This window comes from Mus caroli, unplaced genomic scaffold (assembly GCF_978045245.1).
Source record: "Mus caroli unplaced genomic scaffold, Mus_caroli_1 scaffold_2, whole genome shotgun sequence".
In the NCBI taxonomy this organism is placed as follows: Eukaryota; Metazoa; Chordata; class Mammalia; order Rodentia; family Muridae; genus Mus; species Mus caroli.
This window is the reverse complement of record NW_028227257.1, coordinates 22,978,022-22,999,549: the sequence shown is the minus strand read 5'-3', so window position 1 is coordinate 22,999,549 and position 21,528 is coordinate 22,978,022. Positions and strand designations below refer to the sequence as shown.

Below are 21,528 nucleotides of genomic sequence, written 5' to 3'. Positions count from 1 at the left end.
CACACACCTTTCTCACGGAGAAGCAAGGGCAAAACCAAGCAGAGGAATCTAGAAATAGTTGGGAATACTGGTGAGGTGAGGGATAGGAAGAGGACAGTCCCTGTTGTCCCCTTGCAGTTTTAGAATCTCCTGTTTGTAGGCAGTTGATGGAGATGAGCTGGTAAAGGGCCTGCCACAAGGTCTGGTGACCCGACTTCCATCATCAGGACCCAAGCGGTAGCAAGAGAGAAATGATTCCTGCAAGCTATCCTCTGACCTCCATATACATGCTACAGCACACACACTCATATGTACACACATTGTGGTACACACGCTGATATACACACACACAAACAAACAAACAAACAAAATTTAAGAAGAATTTCCCCCTTGCATGGAGTTACACAGACACAAGAGGTCCGGTCGTGGTGGGTACCAAGTCTGATAAGCACTTCCATTTGACAAAAGCTTGAGGTAATACTGAGTCTCAAGGAGCTACTTCCAGACTCATGGATGTTTGTCAGTCTGGGTCCCCAAAAGCAGACCTCTAACCAAGCCCTTGAGTGTAGGTAGTTATCTGGGAGGTGATGGAGGCAGCCCGAGGAACCAAAGAGGATGAGAGCGTGCAGGAGAGGAAGTTAATAAAACGTACCCTAGGGAGCAGAGGACCACCATGGGCTACTGGCCTCTATCCTACACCTTCTGAGAAATAGTGAAGGACATCCCAGAACCGTTGCTCCCAAAGACTGGTGGCTGGGGCTTCAGTCCTGGGGGTGTTGGCCTTACCCTGCACTCCAGCTATCTTGGGTTCTCACTGGATGACTCCAACCTCCACGGGTAGGCAGAGAAGGGCAGCAATGTGGGCACCTGGTCAGGGTCAGGGTCAGGAGCTGTCCGCCACAGATGCAGCTGGAGTTCAGGGTCAGTGTTTGCTACAGTGTTCCCTGTATTTTGTATTTTTATTGTATTTTCCAGTGCACAGACACAAATGTTAACAAAACATTCATGCACATAAAATGAAGTTTTAAAGAAATTTTATCTTTATTGTATTTTCCAGTGAAACAGATCACCTCTGAGTGGGTGATGCTGAGGCTGAGCCTTGAAAGGCAAGCATGTGATGGAAGAGGCAGTAAAAAAGCAAGAGTCTCAGAGAGAAGCTTGAGTCTAGACCTGAGTCGTGAGATGTTGTGGATTGCCCTGGTGTGGTTTGGATTTTGATGTTATTTCTGTTTTTCCCAAGAGGGGCTTCCTAGGGACTCCGGTGACTTCTTGTGAACCTTCTCCCCATTTTAACTTGTAAAATACAGGCTAGAGCTGGTGATTGGGCAGTGAAAGAGAAGGTGGGCTAAAAAGTTTTAGGGAGAAGAAGGAGAGGGGAAGAAGAAAAGACTACAGAGGAGGAGGAGGTGAAAGGAAGATGGAGCAGAAACACGTGGCCTGGAGAAACCGCACGTTATAAGGGATCTCATAGCTGGGGAATAGAGTAGTGTAGTGGTAGATCTACCCAATCCAGGTGTGCAGCTCGTATTCATATTAGTTGAGTTGTGTTTACTTTGAGATGTCACCAGGACTGGGTTAGGGAAGCTAGAGGGTCAAAGCTGCTGACCCAGGGCTCCAAAGTTCTATCCTGGATGTATTCTGAACAGGGATGCCTGAGATGTGCCCAGAACACTTTCTTGGGAGTTGACATAAGGATGGGTTGGAAGGGGACCCTGGAATGGGAGGGCTGTCAGGAGATGCCCTGCAGGAACCTGAGACCCAGGATGCTGTGGAAACCTCTCTCTTTTAATGTGCCTGCATAGCTGGCCCTGCCTGTACTCCTGTGGGGCTGCAACCAAGCATTCTCCAGGACTGTCTTGACCCATCCGGGTAAAATGGGCCTTGTTATATCTAGGAAGACCACCACTGAAGTTACCCGCTGCCAAGTGAGCTCTCTGCTAGGAATATTTCCAATCTGGTTCAGGCATTCCATCCTCTGTCAGGGTCCTTTCTGAACCCAACAGCTCTGGCTCCTGTGTAGTGGGAACTGGAAAGTTTGATGGCTGGTGTGGGGGCGATCCTGGAGCGTCAGAGTACCAGAGCCTCTTCTCTACCACATTGGTATCCCTTCTAGTCTTTGGGATGGGTCAGACAAGTGTCCCCCGGTGTTGTAATTACTGCACCTCTTGCCCACAGAGCCCTGATTGCTCATGTTACCAGACTATGCTGGGATTGAACAATCCTCTCCTAAACACATATCTATCTGCCCTTGCTACTTTGCTTTTTTTCTTAGAAAGATTTCATATTATAACCTAGGCTATCCTGGGATTTACAGTGTAGCCCAGGCAATCCTTGAATTGCCCTGCCTCTCCTACCCCAGCTTCTCTAGCCCTGGGATGACAGATGAGAGCCACCCTACTCGGCTCTTCCCCCTCCTTCTATCTCCATAAAATTTCTTTAAAACTTCATTTTATGTGCATGAATGTTTTGTTAACATTTGTGTCCGTGCACCACGTGAGTGCCTGGTGCCCATGGACATCAGGAGAGGGCATCAGATCCTCAGGAGCTGGGGTTACAGAGATGGTTGTGAGCTGCCATGTTGAGGCTGAGACTTGAACCCAAGCCATCTCTCCAGCCCCCGCTCTGTCTCTCTCGATAATACATTCTGAGTCTAGAGTGATGATTGCAAGCCCTTGTGACTCTTCCAGAAGACTAGAGTTCAGTTCCTAGCATCCATGCTGGGTAGCTTAGAACCTGTGACTTCAGCTCCAGGGCACGGAACACCCTCTTCTAGCTTCTTGGATACACACGCACGCATGCACACATACACAAATAAATATCAGATTTAAACTTAGTCATTTATTATATAAATGAATTTCCATTTTAAGTGTTTTAATTATAAATTCGACGTATTTGCCCTCAGCGTCTGCTTGCTTGAGACGGGCTCTCTCGTCGTCACCGTCTGCGATTGAAGGACTAGCTGGTGCCTAAGCCCCCTGTCTCCACCTCCCATCTGGCTGTGGAGTGCCAGGATTACAGACTCACAGCACCTCACCTGGTTTGCATAAGTTCTGGGCATCAGAACTCCAGTCCTCAATTCACGTGGCAAGCTCTTCATCTGAGCGTTCTCCCTGGGGTCCTGTTGTTGTTGTTGTTATTGCTGCTGTTGTATTGAGGGGGGAGGAGGGCAGGAGGGAGGGAAAGAGAGAGACAGGAGATATGTGGTTTGTGTGTGGAGTGCGCATGCACATGTGGGTGCTAGTACATGCGCCTATGAATGTGTGTCTGGCCAGAGGTCTTTCCTTAGTCAGTCTCCATGTTCCTTTCTTGAGACAAGGTCTCTCCCTGGACCTAAAGCTCATCACCTTGGCTAGGCTGGCCAGCCAACGAGCTTCTGGGATCCCCCATCCTTGCTCCCCTCTCCCACTTTTTACATGGATTCTGGAGACCTGAGCTGACATCTTGATGCTCAGACAGCAGGCACTTTACCAACTGGGCTTCCCCAGCCCTCTCCCCCAACCATTTTTTTTTTTGTATCTCAGACACTCGGAGCTAACAACCCTGCCTCCACGGTGCCCTTCAGCATTGGTACGGACATGGATTTAGAATGAACATACCGTATTAAATGAGCTTCTCCCTGGTCCACCTCATTCTCAGTCTCACTGTGTGTATGAGTATCAAGATGACATGCCTTTGCTCCTGCTTGTTACTGTATGCTCACGGCTACCACCTTGTGAGGGCTTTTGTCCAGTGAGACTCTTGATTGGAATCTGTTTATGTCGGGTGTGATCCTGATCCCGTTGTTCTATGGCTGTGGCGTCTATATCACTGTTCATTCATTCATTGATTTACCCTCCCTGCGGTTGCTAATTGGACTGCCTTCAGGTCTTCTGCATTGCAAAAGGTCTCTGTGCACCTTCCTGGGCATCTCCCACCTCTGCTCAATGTAGCGTGGGGACCTACAGGGTAGCTTTCTTAGGAACTTGGTAGGCATTCAGACTCCAGGGTCCTGCTTGGGAACTGAAGGGATGCTGTGTGCGGGGCAGCAGTGAGATTGGTGGATCCCGTGGGTGGTCTAGCTCCCCCTCCTTCCAATAGGATGTCACGGCTGCCTCTGAGCTTCATCTTTGCTAACTTTTGTGATTGTCCTAGTTATTTTTGCCGGTCTGTGGGCATACAGTGACATCTGGTCACGTCCTTGATTCACGACCCCAATAGCTAAGAAGCACAGGCATCATGTCTGCCACGTGTTTACCCTTTGTGAACCTCCTGATGCTTTCTCTCACCTAGCCCAACACTGCCTTTGTGTTTTCTGTTTTCTCAGCTGGAGGCATCTCCCTGTGTCACTCCTTGTCACCTCCTTCAGAAAGCCTGCCTAGACTTCTGCTCTTTAACCTCACAGAAAGGAAAATTCGGTGTCATTGTCCCTTCATTTCCTGCCTGGGAGCCCCGCCTAAACCAAGGAACTTGGAGAGTCCTGCATGGCTCAATCCCACAGTAGTAAATATTTCTAATTCACTTTTTATTATTTAAAGGAAATGTTTACATTTTCAAACAGTCTAAATTATGTGTGTGTATGTATGCATATATAATGTATATATGTATGTATGTATATATATATATATATATATACATATATATATATATATATATATATGTGTGTGTGTGTGTGATGGTGGCATATACACAGTAGAGTTTCATTCAGTCACAAGGACAGTGAAATCATGTTCTTTGCAGGGAAATGGATGGACCCGGGGATTACCGTGGTAAGAAAATAGAGCAGCCTCAGGGAGACAAACAGTGTGTGTTTTCTCAAATACGCAGAATCTACATTTAAATATATGCACATTATATGTATGTGACATGAAAGCAGAAAGGAGAGGAAGTAGGAGGCTGGCAAGGGGAGGGGTGGAGGAGGGGAGGTACAGAGAGATAGTGTTTAATGTCATCATAAGCCCATTATTTTGTATATTAACTAAAGATGAATTAAAATGTCTGAATTGCTAGTTTCTCTCAGCAAAACCAGAAGACATGGCCTCATGGGGACGTCTTTCCTAGGGTGACAGTTTGCTAGTGCAGAGGGTAGCAGACCCCTGTAACTTGCACTCACACCCTGTACAGGCCCTGTCTGTGGCCATGTGGGCTTGTGACCCCTACCTCTGCAAGCATGCCTGTGGTTTCTTTCTCTCAGTCTCTCTCCTCTTTCCAGTCTCCCCCTTCCCACCTCTCCCCTGCACAGCCCAGCAGCCTCTCTGGCCTTTCCTATCTCTCCCAGTCACTGTCCACGCCACAACCCTGCTTGAGAACCAGTATCATCACATCCACTCCGACACTGCCTGCCTTGTAACAAGAAGTATTATCACAATATAAATGTATCTGGTTTACAAATGTCTAGATAACAGCACAACAGACACTTGAGACTGCACACTGTTTCAGGGACACTGAAGCCTCTATCACACTCCCATCACCTGTCCTCGGGGCCACTACTTGTCAAAATCTGCTACTTATCACTCCTGTGTGTATTCTTATATTACATATGCCAGTGTCCCCAAATAATACATAGCCTTATGTTGCCTGTTTTCCAACTATGTGTCCGACTCTTCCAGCTGCAACTTGCTTTTTTAAAAATCCAATTAGGTATTATTATTATTATTGTTGTTAATGTTATTATTATTTTAAAGATCATATTGAATTCAGGTGAAGCTCACAAGTCATGAAATCCATCTCTGAGTCCTCACGAGCCAAGTGTGGCTCTGTGACCCGTCCTAACAGATGTTTGAGGCTCGTGGCATGGAGACAGCCTTCTGTGGTCACTGTTTTACCGGGCTCCAGACAAACGGCTGTTTAGACTGTGATCAGCTTTTCATTTATAGTCAGGGCTGCTGTAAAGCCTCCGTGAACAAGGCCCTGAAACCCTTTTCTGAGGCCGGCTGACACCTGCTCATTTTAGCCAGCTACACAGTACAAGGCCACTGTCCAGCCCTGCCAGAGGCTTCCGAATCCATGGAGGTCTTCTTAGCTACCCAAGGGAAGGGATCTTGTTCCTCTCCAGTGACAGCTGCCTGAACCTACAGTCCCTCCTCTCCTGCCCTTCACCCTCCTTCTCTAGGACTCCAAACTGACCTTTCCTCTGCCTATCTTAGCCAGGAAGCCAATTCCTGCAGCATGGGTCATGGCGGATCTCCTCTGGGCCAGTAGCTGTAGTTGGTGGGAGTCCAAGCAGCACAAACCCTGGGAGAAAGGGAAAGTTGGTTGGTTTTGTTTTTTGTTTTGTTTTTTGTTTTTTTGTTTTTGAAGGGAGGCATGGGTGGGCCAGTAGTGTGAGAAGCTGGTACATGAAATTGCTCTGGGTCTTGAGGGATGAGTAGGAGTTTGTCACTGAGAGATGGTGGGAGGGCATTGCAGGCTCAGGCAAGAGGAGAGGCTAGGACTAGAATAGTGGGGTAGAGATGTGAGGAGGGTGGGCAGGCAGTGGAAGAGAAGAAAGAGGCCTGGAGGAGCCTCGGTTGCACACCTAGTATTCTCCAGGGACAGCTGTGTGGGAGCCAGGGGAGGAGGCACATCCATTTGACACCTATTGAATGCCATGATCCAGCACGGAGAGCTTACCTCTACTCTTTATCTCTTCGTTTTCTTAAGGAGGTAGATGCTATGTGGTCCCGATTGTGCGGGTAGAAAAACGGGCTTAGGGAGAAGCACGGACAGAGCCCCAGTCAGAGGGAGGACAGGTGCCCGGCCACGAATTCCAGAGATGCGATAGCCAGCCAGGTACTGCTGCCCAAAACAAGGGTTCTCCAGGAAGCGGGTCACCGGGAGGGGGCACCCGATCCTAGAGGCAAGAACCCTAACGGGAGAAAGAGGGGTGAGAAGAAGCCTGTCTCCCGCAGCGAGACTCAGACGAGCCGCATCTTTCCCGTGCCTCAGTTTTCCTACCCCACAGTGAACGCAGCCAAAACACCTTCCTGCCGACCCACTCAACAACCCAGGTTTCCAAGTTCGCGCGCCACCGCGGCCAGCGCTGTGTAACCTCGCTCTGGTAGTCTGCCCTCTCTGGACGATCGGTCGCAGATTCCCAAGCGCTCTTTCCGCTACACACCCAGCGTCCGCAGCCGCGGTGCCCCTCCCCTCCCCTTCCCTTCCCCGGGCGGGCGGCGGGGGTGGCGCGCCGGGCCCCGAGCGGCCCCCGCGGTCCCCCGCAGCCCCGGGCCCCCGGACTGATCCGCGCCTGGTTTTGGGCGCAGCCGCGCGGCCCCCTCCCCCGCGCGCGTCTCCCCGCCCCCCGCCCCCTCCCCGCCGCTCTCGGGGAGCCGGGGCCGCGCGGCTCCTCCTCCCGCAGCCGCATCTGGGGCGCCGCGCCGGCCGGAGGAGAGGCATGGGGCGCCCGCGGGCCGGGGCCGGGGCCGGGGCCTAGGCGAGCGAAGCTTAGAGCGAGCGGAACGAGCGAGCGAGCGGAGCGGGCGCAGCGCAGAGGCCGAGTGGACCGAGGCGGTCGAGCGCAGGGCGCAGGTGAGCGCGCGGGGGTGGCACGCGTCAAGACCCTCCTCCGAGGCTAGATCCCAGGCAGCCCCCGGCCGCCGGCAGACCCCGGGACAGATGCGCTCAGCGACGGGGTCTCCCGGATCCTCTGACGGGCGGTGGCGCCGGGGCCTGGGGCCCGACGCGGGCCGGCCCCTCCGATGCTGTCGGCCCTTCCCCGGCCGGGGCGCAGGAGCGGTTCCCGGCCCTCCATCCGCAGGCGGCGGGTAGCGGCAGCCCCCTCCCAGCCGCGTGTCCGGGCGGCCGGGGCTCCCTTGCCTTCAGCCTGCCGCACGCTCGTACTCCCTTCCCGGGATCTCCCCGGGACCGGGCATCCGGGGAGGGGGCGGGCGACCCCGCGCCGCATCGCCCCCGGCGCGCTCGTCTGCCCAGGAGGGGCCGAGCGACCCTGGCACCTGGGCTGTGGGGGGGCCGCTCACATGGCCACGGGAGGCCCCCACGTGCGGCGCCCCGCGGGAACGGGGGTTCGCGTACAGAGCGGGTGGAGGATAGACCAGGTGGCTGCGGAGGCCAGCTGGGTCCAGATGTGCAGGGCCTGCTGGGAGGGGACATGTGCTACCTGGGCAAGTGATGGTCCCTGGGCCTCCTTGGGCAGAGCTTGCCTTGTCGGATTCCCCATCCAGCCCTTCATCCATCTCCTTTCTCGCGTTCTTCTATGCTGCCTGTGTTGCGGAGAGGGCTGTCACCGACTGTTGATGTTGTGGGGGAAAATGAAATGGGGGAAGGGTGGTGGGTAGGTGGGTGGGTGAAGGCCAGTTGTGGCGGAGATACCCAGAGGATGGGGAACCTTACGCTTGGAGGACTGTGCTGATGGGGGGGGGATGTCCCAGCACCTCCACCTGCTTGGAAGTGGAAATTGCAGAGGGGGAGGGGGCTGCAGTCCCCAGCCCTAAGGAGGCTGGACTGCCCCGCCTCTACTCTTGGCACCTCCTGTGCGATGGGGGAGGGTCCGGTCCCTCTGCCTCTGTGGCTTCACCAGACTGGACAGGACCATGTCAGAATGCCTGTTGGAGGAGTCTGTGGAATTCTTCCCTCAGGTGGCTACCTCTCTCCCCTTCCTCTGGTATAGAAAACTGTGGGCTGCCTGGGCCAAGGGTGGTCCGAGGGGCCTGAGCCAGACTGTTAAGGACAGCGGGACTGGGTGGGGCCGCAGAGCTGGCTTCCAGGCTGATAGCCGAGGCTCGGGTGTTAGAAGCCACTGTTGGGGGGCCATCCTCCCCCTCAGCTGGGCTTCAGCGACTGCTCAAAAAGCTCCGAGTATGTTCCCAGTAGCTTCTGACGATGCTGTCTGTGCACGTGGGGCAGGCGTGTGTGCCTGCGTCTGTATTGGGGTAGGGGTGGGATAGAGTGTGTGGGTTCTCCGGAAGCTGGGCAATGCCCGGTGTGCCTGTGAGTGGTGTCCGCGAAGCCCTCGTCCATTTAGGCCAGGTGGAGCTGGGCTGGGCACTGGAGAGGTAGGTGGGCAGGGCCCCGAGTCAAGAGAAAGTGTGGGGTAGGCAGGGCCTGATGACTGACTTACAGAACCCGGTACCCAGGAGCATCCTGCTGGTGTCAGCCAGAGATGAGCTGCAGGTTTGAGGGCTGTGCCCCGGGCCGGCGCAAGGCTGCTTGGCAGCCGAACTTGCTGTTTTGAAGGAAGGCTGCGCAGCACTCAGGGGCTGAGGGTGGAACGTGTACTTGGGAGCTTTCAGAGGACTCAGTGACGTATCTAGTGTATCGGGGCACCCACTGGCATCTTGTTAGGATTTTGTGGCTCACAGGCATCTGGCTTCATAAATGCCAGCGTACCTACACACTGAGGGATGTTGTCCGCTGCCCTTTACCCAGCAGAGAGCAGGGTCTCGCTCCTCCCCTACAGCTGTAATTGATGAGTACTCATTGACTTGAAAAATAAAATAAAATAAATTTTAAAAATAGCGTTCTCGAACTCCAGTGGACTTTAGTATATTTTCATTTAAATATTCCGAAATGGGAATGAATAAAATCTGAATTCTGATTTTCTGTTTTTGGAAAGCATATTGTTGGTCCATAGTTCCCAGCCTGAAGCCCAGCCCCCTCCCCACAGCAGCTACCTCTCAGCTGCATCTTGCTCCCCATCTTCTCTCACTTTGGCTCTGGTCTCCCTGGCCTGCTTTCAGTTCCTGGACTGTGTTCAGGTTGCATTTAGCCTCAGGGTCTTTGAGCATACTGGGTCCTCTGCCCAGACCCCCCTCCCCCAAGTTCCCACCCACATCACCTACTTAACTCATCAGCCTGGCCTCATCCTGAACATTGCCTTTGAAAAAAAGCCTCCTCAGTGCCCAGGCCACTGTGTTCCTGTCAACATCTCCACAGCCCCAAGACCTCTGTGCTGTGACTGACGTGGGAGGGGCAGCAACACACCTTCCCGTTAGCCTCCCTGTGCTGAGGACGGGGTGTGACTGGCGGAGGGAACTTGGTCTTGTTTATTATTTATTTATTTATTTATTTATTTATTTATTTATTTATTTATGGTTTGAATGAATGGGTGAGTGTGAACTGGGGCATTCCAAGTGGAGGGCTGGAGGATGGGCACAGAGGATACTTGGTCAGGTCCAGTTGCCCACATGACTGTCCTTATGGGTTCCTCTGGCTCCAGCTGGCTCTGTACACCCAGAGGCACTTGGCAGACTTGTGGAAGTTATAGGTCTGTGGCCTCTAAAATCCCAGTGTGTCCGTGGGTAGGTCCAGCATCTTTGGGCATTCCTGTGGCCCTGTGGTTTGGTACCTGTTTCTGCATCACTTTGTGGGTTCACATCAGTTGCCTACCTAGCTACCTCTTGTTGCATTTATGGGAGTGGGGAGTCTGCTAGCTACTAGTTTCTTGCCTGCCATTCTTTCTTTGGGCCACTAGTGTTTCCTGCTCCACTCAGTGCTTAGTGCTGGAGGGAGGGGGGAGACAGAGAATCAAATCAGAGGAGATCTGGTATGTGAACTGCTGCTCTTCCTGTTCTGGGGCCCCATGCTGCTGGGTGCTGGAAACCTGTCCCCAAGAACATGTGCTGCTCTGGGCTTGGGGGGGGCCTCAGAGATGTGAGTGAATTGAGCATGAAGGAGCAGGACACTGCCGGCCAAGGACCCCACTGGCATTCATAAAGCCAGGAAGGCAGCCTGCATCCTAATCAGAGAGGTGGCCTCCTGAGTGGTCCTCAGGGACACTGGTCGTGAAGATGAGCTGCTTCTGTGTGCACTTTGGGGTGCAGGATCAGGCTTGGTCTGCTCTAGTAGGTTTGAAGGACTGTGTGTGTACAGGTCCAGGGTTGTGGTCCACGGACTGAGAGGGGCCAGCAGTTTCTCCTGATGGGTGATCCTGCCATTAGAGAGGTGAAGTGGACTGGCTCAGGTAGATTCATCACTCTTTTTTTTTTTTTTTTTTTGGTTTTTTTCGAGACAGGGTTTCTCTGTATAGCCCTGGCTGTCCTGGAACTCACTTTGTAGACCAGGCTGGCCTCGAACTCAGAAATCCGCCTGCCTCTGCCTCCCGAGTGCTGGGATTAAAGGCGTGCGCCACCACACCCAGCTCGTGACATCACTCTTAACTGAACTCTGACTGGGCACATTAAGGAAATGGCTAATCCCCTGCAGGGCTTCCTATGGTGGGGACACAGAGACAAATGTATGCTCGCTCAGTCCACTGGACTCTTTTGTTGGGCTCTTAGCTGCACATGACTACCTGTTTTGTATATGTGGTCTGGGGAGCAGTTGTTGATTCTCTGTATCCACCTACTCAGTAGTCCCCTGGCAACAACCTCAGGCCAAGACGCTCAGCACCCTGCAGTTTGCAGGTCACATTCAATTTCCACACTTTCTAGCCCTCCCCTTGGCAGGAATGACGAGGAAATGCCTTAATGTGCCTGCCTGGTGGGGAAACTGAGGTGCAGTTGCTGCCCAGGGTCACTCAGAGGCTGGAGAGTGGGCCGGCAACCCCAGTCGCTGGGCCCTAGGGATAGCCATTGTGCCAGGGCCTCTCTGGAGTAGATGGCACATCACTTCCTGAGTGAGAAGCAGCCTGGATCCTTCTCTGCTGGGTTTCGCAATGCCGCCTCCTCCCCACCGAGCCTTCTGACGTGGCCTTTTCAAAAGCCCAAAATGAATGGAAGCACATTTTGTTTGGAGAATTTTGCTACACCCCTCACTAGGGCTGGTTGCAAAACCAGGCTTGGGGATTCCTGCTAATGTTGACAATGATGATAATAATAATAATAACAGCCGTTATCAGCAACTGACAGTTAAAAAACAACAACAACAACAAAAATCAACTCTCTGCTTGATAAAGCATCATTGACCATCTCCCAGAACTGAGTGTGTGGTTCAGGGTCTGCTACTTAGTAATACTGACTCCAAGCCTCCTATATCTGCTTCAGCCTCTACTACACCCCATTTTTATTGGCCCCATTTTACAGATAAGAACATTGGACACAGAGAACTTTTAAGTAATTGGACCAAGGCCACATAGATGTCGAAATCCTGGTACCAGGATTTGGATCTAAGTTAGCGAGAGTTTAGAGTCTCACGTTAGCCCCATCCTCTGGGGATCCTGAAGTGTTCCCACTTGTTCACCAGCATGTGATGGGTATGAAGTTTATGGAATCAACTGCAGTAGGCTCATTCCTGGCTTCGGGGAACCTGACTGTATCCACTGGCGATGGGTCCCCACTTGGTAGAAGTAAACAGCCTAAGGCATCCCTGGAATTCAAGTGTCTCAACCCTGTGATAGGCCTGGTCTGAGCTTTGCTGTCCCTTCCTGTGTAGCCCCCACTCCCACCCACCTGTTACATGGTGGTTACTAACGGAGGCTGTGACCTGCCCTTAAAACGTCCTATAGATGTGAGGTTATATAGGTGGTAAGAAGTGACCACCACTGCCAGCCCACTCTGGGGAGCAAACAAGGTACTTGGTTCCCAGGATCTTTGGGTTAAGAAGCAAGCTCCCTCCCTCTGAAACAGAGCAGCAAACCCCTAGGGACCCATCTCCAGGAATGGCATCGCACATGGTCAGAGGGACATTTGGTGCTCTACAGGGGTCAGAGTGCATCTGATGATACAGAACTGGGATTGAAACCCTAGCATGTGCATGGAGCAAGACCCGCTGGTGCATAATTGAGTGCTTACTGTGTACCCAGCATTGCAGGATTAGGAAACCATCCTGACTGGGAGGCACCGGGACATCATATACCCCAAGTTCTGGTCTTGGGGTATTGAGCCATTGGCTTCTGGGCTTAGGCATTTGTCTCTGTAGTGACAGGCCCCTGGTAGGTCTTGACATCTGTCCGGAGTGTGTGCTGTGTGTTCGAGGGAGTGTAGGAAAGGTGATGGACTGCTTGATGCTCTGTTGCTGTGGTTCTTGCCTTAGTGCCTGCGCCTCTCTGAGCTCCATGGTTTCCATTGCTTTTGTGGGGTGGGGGCGCCGTCCGAGTCTCTGCCAGTTCAGCTCTCTGGAACTGCCAGGGTGAACTGAGCTGGACTTCCCTCCAGGAGATCTCAGGAGTCTGGTGTTGTGTTCTTGCCCAGACAATTGCCTGTCTTCTCCACTACCCTCTGTCCCCAAACCCCTGCCAGAGGGGAGAAAGCTTTTACTCCCATCTACTGCAGGCTGACTGGGTGCCGGGATAGTGACGTGGCCAGACTGCGGAGCTCAGCTTGGAAACGGGGATCAGGTGTGCTCAAAACAGGGAAAGTTTCTTCCCACCCCCCGGGCACCCCAGCTGCCTGCCTGCCTCCCCCAGCTGTTGCCAAGCCCAGCATCCTTAGCTCTGCTAGATCTGGAAGCTAGAGCTCTCTGGAGGCTCTGAGCACCACAGCCTTGTTGGTCCCCAGGCTCCAGTGTCCTCTTTTGCTCAGTAGCATGAATTGTGCGGGGGCCTGGGCTCTGGGTTCTGGGTTCTGCAGCGTTGTATTGACCCCTCTGGAGGCCATTTGTCTGGATGCAACCTGCCTTGGGTAGAGAATGGCTTCCAGGCCCTCTGCCACCAGTGTTTTCTATGTGTAAAATCCACAATGAGGGTGTGGGGTGCTGTGCCCATACCTATTTGTGACCGAGGAAACTGGGGCTTGAGGGGAGGGGCATTGAGCCAGCAGGTGATGGGGTAGGATTTGAATCCAGGCACGTGCACCCGTCAGTCTTGGCAGGAAGCCAGGGCCCCAGCCAGAGGCCACTGGTGACCGAGCTTCTGTGTATTCTCTGGTCTCAGTTTCTGGAGTGTACCTATCTCCAGGCCCCACGAAGCCCTGCTGTGGTCACAAGTTAGGAGGTGTCAGCATGTCACACCTTGCTTTCTCAGGGACTTGCCACTTGAAGGCTGTGAGGGATTCCTAGAGGACTGGGCTCGTGTGAGATCTCCCAGGGACTGTGTGGGAATGGCGGGGGCAGGCAGCTCTGGGTGGTTCCAGAGGCCCTGTTCAGTCCTGGACCTGGACTATTTTTGACTGTATGTGGGATTCAGCTGGCCCTCAGGCACTCTGAGAGAGTGCAGTTTGATGGGGAGCTACAGTTGCCCTGGCTGCCCCTGTTAGATGTCATGTATACAGTGTGCTTGTATGTGTAGTGCGTACCTGCATGTGTGTTTGTGTGTGGGGGGTATAGTAGAGGTATGTGTGGGACATGTATGCTGTGTGATGCATGGAGAGATATGTGTGATGTGTTTGAATGTATGTGTCTGTGGCATGTGATGGTATGTATGTATGGGTGTGTGTGTGTGAAGAGGTATATGTGTCATGCGTAAGATATGTGAGGAGGTGAATGTAGTACGGATGGATGGCATGTATGTGTGTGGCGTATGGGGAGATGGGTGTGATCTGTGTATGTGGTGTGTATCTGTGTGGTATGTTGGAAAGTGTATTTGTTTATGTGGTGTGTGTGTGTGTGTGTGTGTGAAGTGGGAGGAGACATGTAGTATGTGTATATGGTGTCGGGGGTGGGGGAGTGGAGACCTATGTGGTGTGGGGTATGCACGGTGTGTGTGGAGGTATCTGCATGGTATATGTAGGCCATAGGTATCTGTGACCTTGGGAGAAAGTGTGCCAGCATGTGGGGGAGGTATGTGTGTCTGGTGTGTATGAGAGACACTCCACCCGGACTCTGGCCAGGCCTTTTGTGTATTGTTGAATCATTCTGACACGGGGAAAGAGATATGTAGACATTGTCATCCCTTGGGGCTTACCTTCCCTACTTCCCTTTCCCATTCCTGAGTATTCATTCAGAAAAAACACATGTCAAGTGCCTGCTCCGTGCTGGGCATACACAGCGAACAAGTGGCTGGGCCCTGCCCCGTGGAGCCATGATCCTCTTGGGAGGCCTGCAGTCATTACATAACCTTCCAGGTGAATGTAAACTGAAGGCAGTGACAGGCTAGCTGCCGCGCAGAACACCATGGTTAATGCTGGGCATCAGGGTGGACTGTCCCCAGGAAGTACCTGAGGCTGGGAAGGCTGCTCCAGAGCCCTGAGGTAGGGGCAGCGTGGAATCCAAGGTGACAGGCTAGAGAGAGCAAGTAGGGACTTGGTATGAGTTAGAGTCAGGCTGGCCACGTGTTCTTACTGGCTACAGAAGACTGCAGGCATGTGAAGAAGAGAGGTACAGAGAAGTGAAGCCAGCTAGGTAGGACTAGGGAGCTTGGGGGGATGTGAACTGGTATAGTCTACCATGGCTGTCCCTGGCGGAGCCCTTGTCCACCTCTGTGTCTGCTCCAGGACATTTGAGTGGGTCTTTTAAGGTGCCGCAGGGACTCTCTCCAGCTTCTGTGTGCATCTGGGGTATAACAGGTCCCTCCCGACTCCCAGCCTCTCCCAGGTACATGCTTCTCAATGAAAGGAACCAGGGAGCCACAGATGACTCCTGGGCTGGGCGGACCCACAGTGCTCCCCTGGCCAGCAACTGCCAGGTTTCCCGGCACTGGCATGGAATGTTGGCTGCCTGCCCACCTGCTGGGGCCAAGACCAACGCTGGCCAACCTCTGCTGACCCAGTCTGCACTCCCTCTGCCGATACTGGCCAGGGAAGGGGCACAAGCCGTGGGCAGCCTGAGAGCTGTCACCAGGACCCACGGGGGACCCAAAGTTTCCAGGAAGCATTTCCAACGCTGGGCTTGATAAATGGTAAAGCTATTCCCAAAGGTTGACAGAGAGACAGCTTCTCTCTGGATCCCTAATGGCAGGCCTGGGGTTCAAAGAGGAACCTGGGCTCCTCCCGCAGCCCACGGCGGTCAAAATGCTCTGTAGAGACTTTCATTGGGTCTGCTTCCATACCTTACGCTCAGGTAATGTGTTTGATGGGAGACCACACTCAGTTGCTTCCACCACGGTGGGCCCACAGCCCTCAATATGACAGTTGGCATGCTCTGTCACCTGGCTCTTGCAGCCACTATTCTCCTGCAGCTCCACAAAAGGGCAGGTCTCCCCGTGCCTGCCTCTACTGTCCCTTTAGTCTGTACCCTGTCAGTCCTCATGTGTCCCTGCACCCCACAGAGGTGGAGACTATTGGGGGGGGTCTTTGGGCATGCAGGAGCCCTTCCAGTCTGATGGCAGCAGTCTCAGCACCAGCAGACACCCAGTCAGGAGTGGTGCCCGGGCACTGTGGAGCCTAGCAGTGCATGTTGCTGTAGCTGCAGGGGAGAGGTGGAGGGTGGCTGCATTTGGGAGTACAGCACAATGAGGCCGGTACCACACAGCTGTCCGTGCCAGTGTGTCCTGTGTAACCCTGTGTGTTCTTCTTTCTGCCTTGGGGACAGCATCCTTTCTGAAGACCAATTCCTCATCTGTCACAGTGGGCTGGTCTCTGTCAAGCTGGCCTAGAGGTCAGTTTTCTTTCCAATCTAGGAGAAGCCAGCCAGAGTCTCAAGGTCTTTTTCCAGGCGCAAAATACATATCTTCTCCCCTTTCTCTTCTTTTTCTTGATTCCTTGAGTTAGTGTCTTGTCATGTAGTCCAGCCTGGCCTCGAACTTGCTCTTTAACTCAGGTTGGCTTGGAGCCCGAGGTCCTCTTGCCTCCTGTATCCGGGATTACAGGGTTGTGCTTCTACACCAGGCCTCATTTCTTGTTCCTGTCCTTTGAGCCCTGTGTGTGGCCTGTCTGTTCCTGTAGCTGCGATATGCTCTCTGAGGCAGAGTCCCACTTACAGCCAGGATTGCGCCAAGAATGGTTATAGGCCAGGTGGGCATTCAACTTCAGCCCTAAAGGGTGACAGTGAGGACCATTTGAAGATGGACACAGGGCACCTGTAGCTTGGTGCTGGTTCACAGTAGTCTCTGAGGATCAGATCTGTCTGTGTATCTGTCTGTCCACCATTACAAGGATCAACTCAGGAGCAATGAAGTGGGCAACAGTATTCCTGTGGTGGAACAGGGGTCCTGGAAGTAGGACCTGTCTTCTCCTAGGCCCAGGATCCAGTGCCCCCTTGGGGAGCTGATTCCCCATCCATCCATCCATCCATCCATCCATCCATCCATCCATCCATCCATCTATCCATCCATCCATCCATCCATCCATCCATCCATCCATCCATCCATATATTCTTTTCTTCATTTGCTATCTATAGCTATGGAACAAGATTTTGCAGCTGGTGGCTGAAAGCTAAGTTACACAGGTGTCCTCCTACCCAGGACATCTCCAGGAGCCATCTGAGGGACTCTAGTGGAGACCAACTTGGCCAGGCCAAGAGGTGGGGGTAGCGCCTGGGTCTGAGTGTGCCATTGTCTCTTGAATGACTCAGGGCAGAGGAGAACAGCACACACACACACACACACACACACACACCCAGGCAGGGAAACAGGGCAAAGAGAAAAGGCAGGTCACTTAGCAGATGCTGGTATGGCTGGAGCTGAGCTCATCTAGCCTCAGAACCTAGCACTGCCCCACCCAGGCTGAGAGTGGATCAGGACATGGAGGCTTGCTGTGGAGACTGTGGGCACCTTCAGTAGGTCTACAGCAGGCCATTTCTGCCTGGCTGTTTTCATGAATAGGGTTTTGTTTGTTTGTTTGTTTGTTTGTTTGTTTTGTTTTAAATAGAGAAAGCAAAAAGGAATGAAAGCCGATAGGTGCCCAGCCCCAAGAACTGTGGGCGAGGCCTCCGGGAAATAGCCACTTGAGTCTGTGGACCCTACGGAAGTGAGGTGATAATGAGGGTGTGGGGGGTGAGAGTCTAGTTAGGCGAGCCCAAGTGACTTTAATCAGGTAACAGGAACAATCTTAGTCTCAGTTTCTCCTTTTGTACTCAGAAAAATATCAGGAGCACTGCCTACCTTGAAGGCTTGATTCGGACATGAGGTGGGGGACTCAGATGACCAAGGAGGTGTCTAGGATGGAGCCTGGTGCAGAGTGGACACCCAAGAAATGTCTAATAAGCACCAGTTCTTACAGAAGGACCTGGACCTCCCTGAGAGACCAGCCTGAGAAAGATGACCAAGGGGTAAGCACACTGTAGAATACCAGCACCAAGAGAGATGGTGAAAATGAGGCAGGGTCAGACCAAAGATTCCTGACAAAATGCAGCACTCGGTGGAGGGGGGTACAGTGTACGGTCTCTGTAAGGGCTTCAGGAAGTAAAAGTGAATTCCTGGAACCGCCAGAGTCCTAGGGAGCCTAGGAACCAGAATGCCTGTACCTCACCCACCCCTGCCCCCATGCCTCTCTGGGGCCCTACTGGAGTCCTTCTCTCCTTGGAACCCTCTTTTTTTGGCTGGCCTGGTTTCTACATGGCCCACATTCCGGGTGGCAGCCTTGGGCGGGAGGGTAGGCTGTGAGCCTTTGCTTGGAGGGTCTCTGTCCGGTCCAGCCCTGACCTTGGGCCCCAGGGCACTTCCCTCTGCCAGGAGATGCAGGTGTAAGTGGTGGGCAGGTGGTCCATCTCTCTGGGCACCCAGATCTGATCTGTCAGAAGTCCCCTACTCCATCTGGGCACCCTGCATCGGGGAGCAGATGTATTTAGGCCACTGTACAGATTCTGTGTCAACTGTGCTTGTCACTGGGGAGGCAGGGCTGTGAGCAGCCACACCTGGTACAGTATCCCAGCCCCTCCTGAGCTGTTAGCGAGGCTGTTGACTGCTTGGGGTGTGTGTGTGTGTGTGTGGAACCACAAGTGATAGCAATGTGAGATGGACTGGGGGGGGTCCTCTGCTAAGGGGGCATCTCCTTCTTTCTCCCTGTCCCCTGAGGCATCATCACCCTGACTCATCCTATTTAGGTCACACACAAATCCAACTACTTGCTTCCCACCAGCGTGCCACCTCTGAGCTCCTGGGGCCGCTGCCCCTTCTCAGAACTCAAGCACTCTCTTGCTTGTGAGGGTTCATGGCTACTGTAGACCCAGTGCTAGAGACCTGAAGGTGAAGGCGTCCAAGCTGACCAAATCTTGGGTTAGGAGAAGGCTGGCAGACTTCTAACCCAGCACACCTGTTGACATAGAGGGAAGACCTACAAAGGGGCACCGGGATGTGGCGATGAGCTGAACCAATTCTAAAGCAATATTCTGTGCTGAATCCTGGCAGTTAAGCTGAGTGAGCCAACACTGGGAGACATCAGCCCTCCTGGCTGAGAGGACAGCAGGTGTGAAGACCCACAGTAGAGGGAAGACAGGGCTGCTTATAGAAGCGGAGAACTTGAAGGCAGGCAGATTGGATCGTTTTGAGCCCCAAATGCTAGGCCGAGGGGCTGGGTTACCTCACCTGGCCACGAGGAGCTGTGGGTGTTTCCAGCATGGCTATGACCAGGTCAGGTGCAAGCGTGGCCGAGTGAGGGTCACTGCTTCCCCCGGCTGCTCTCCAGGCTGCCCGGGCTTCCACAGCAGATGCACGGGGCCGGGCTAGCCAGCTGGGAATCAGAAATAGCATGCACGTGCTCCCCCTCCTCAGCGCCTTTCAGCTGTGCCTGCCCAAGTCAAGGACGGCTCGGTGCTTGCGAGCTGGGTGACCTTCTCCCTCCCGGTTATTAATATACCACCCGCTGGGCCTTAAGGTAGTGTGGAGAGCGTGAGGGGTGGGACAACAGGGAAGAGCTGAGACTCAGAATCCTACCCGGCTACCAGAGAGATGCTGAAGATGGATGGAGATAGTGTACCCACTCTGCCCTCCCACCACCTTCTAGATGTCTCTATGTCACTCTGCCTGGCAGGTATACTTATTCTTGAGTCACCCATCCTGTGCCAGGCTCTGTGGTGGGCAGGGTCCGTGGACCCAGGCTGGTCCTTGGGGAACTCAAAAAAGTAAGCAAAGTCATGAGGAGGCTCAAGTTGGGAGGCAGCTGGAGCTGAGGGTTCAGCCTGGGGTCACAGAGGCTTGACTAGGAGTGGGGCAGGGGAGGTAACCCTTGGGCTGAGTCCCAAAGGATGAAGAGTTACTCACAAAGGATCAAGATGAACACTCCTACAAAGGGGCCACAAGTATGCAAATAGAAGCGAGGGGGCGGGTCCCTGTTGGCAGAAAATAGAGAGGAAGGTGGTCAGGCTGGGTAGGTGTTGGGGGAAAGTGTGTGGTGGTGGTGTGCAGCCTTGGGGACTGTCCTCGGGGCTTGGGGGTTCCGTACTTACTACCTGGCTTCAGACAAGTTTCCTCAGTCCCCTGACTCTCTGTGTGGAAATCTCAGCCAGCAGTCCCCATTTGGAAGACCATTATGGAGGGAGGAAGTGCTTGGGGGTGGCACTGGGCCTCGCAGCGGGTGCTCACAGATGGTATGGCAGGTGATATTGGCGTTCTTTGTGGGTGAAGTGCAGGCGTGCGAATGATTTTATATAAAATGGCGCCACATTAGTTCAGTTTTTCTGTACCGGCCTTTGGCCCCATGTGGATGCTGTTTTCCAGTCAGACTCACTTGAATCTGTGAGTTGAGGTAGTCTGTGTCTTGTCTGTACTGATCCCCAGTGTCCTATGCAGTGAGACACATCCCCAGCTCTTGAAGAAGCCCTACCCTCTAAGCACCCAGGATTCTCTCTAGACCTTGCAAGGGAGATGCTCCTTCTGTCTGGCTGCCTTTCCTCATCTTCTGTCAGGAAGTCTCCTCGCTGCTGTGTAGTGAACAGATACCACACTGAGTGGGCGTCTCCGTGTCGTGTCCACCGCTGTTGACAGGCTGTTGGGTTCCCTCCAGGAGCTGACTGTGGACAACTTTGAACTTTCCTCCGAATGCCTTTTAGTAAAGTGCAGAGTTGTTTATGGCGAGTGTCCAGCCAGGGCTGGGCTTCCCCATCGCAGATGAGCACGCCCAGCTTTGGTAGGTCTGGCTACACAGTCTTCCGAAGAATGTGCTGATAGCGCCCTGCCTGCAAATGACTTCAGCAGCAACCCCATGTTCTCACCAATGCCATGGCTCTTCCCTCAGCCACAGACACCCTCTAAGTAAATAAAGTTTTAATAAATTAATTAATTCAGTGCACTGACTGATAAAAGAATAAAAATTTAAAAGAAAACAATAAAATAAACATTAATAATAAAGCAATGATTGTAAAGAATGCCCTCTAGTAGGTAAATGGATAAACAAACTGTGGTATGTCTACATAATGGAATATTATTTGGTAGTTAAAAAACAAACAAAACACCAAAAAAAAAACACCCCAAAACCAACAACAATAAAAACCAAAAAACCAAGCTACCAAACTGGAAAAGGGGTGTGGGGTGGGTGGCGGGATAGCCTGTAACACAATAATTACTAAACTTAGTGGTTATGGTTGCTAGGGATGGGGAGATGGGAGAAGAAGGATGGGCGGATGCTCAGGTATTTTGGGGTGAGGGCAACGAGACTATATTCTGAATGATATTTTAGTGGAGGGGTCCATGCTGCTACACGCGTGTTAAAACCCAGGGGATGTGCAGCTCAGAGGGCGTGGCCAATGCCAAGGACTGTGTGTGAATGTGGGCTGGTCAGCTGTGACAGCTACTGTGCTGGCTCAGGGTGTTCTGAATGGGAGCGACTGTCAGAACGGGGTGGAGGTGGGGGTGACTGTCAGAGATGCCAGGGTGTGAAACCTGTGCTTTCTGCTCAGCTCTTATGTAAAACACTGTTTATTTAAAGACAGATAAGATGTTAGAAATAA

At 52.9% G+C, this 21,528-nt stretch overlaps 1 protein-coding gene and 1 long non-coding RNA gene across 5 annotated transcripts in view; one reads left to right on the top strand and one right to left on the bottom strand.

Annotated features, from left to right (window-relative positions):
• Window positions 1-2,870: 2,870 nt before the first annotated feature.
• Window positions 2,871-8,142, bottom strand: LOC115030062 (uncharacterized). 2 transcript variants are annotated; one of them, XR_003835653.2, is made up of 4 exons: window positions 8,054-8,142; window positions 6,568-6,802; window positions 6,082-6,189; window positions 2,871-3,121 (listed from the first exon to the last, which is right to left on the bottom strand). It is a non-coding gene; the product is annotated as an uncharacterized LOC115030062 (long non-coding RNA). The 2 variants fall into 2 exon arrangements; XR_003835654.2 differs by lacking the exon at window positions 8,054-8,142 and adding an exon at window positions 6,892-7,053.
• Window positions 7,301-21,528, top strand: part of Dlgap4 (DLG associated protein 4) — a 149,553-nt gene continuing 135,325 nt past the window's right edge. For 2 of the 3 annotated variants that reach the window (XM_021181740.3, XM_029472925.2), the window contains exon 1: window positions 7,301-7,464. The gene's annotated coding sequence lies outside the window, so the exon portion shown is untranslated. The remainder of the gene's footprint in view (window positions 7,465-21,528) is intronic. The other variant, XM_029472923.2, reaches the window with a different exon arrangement.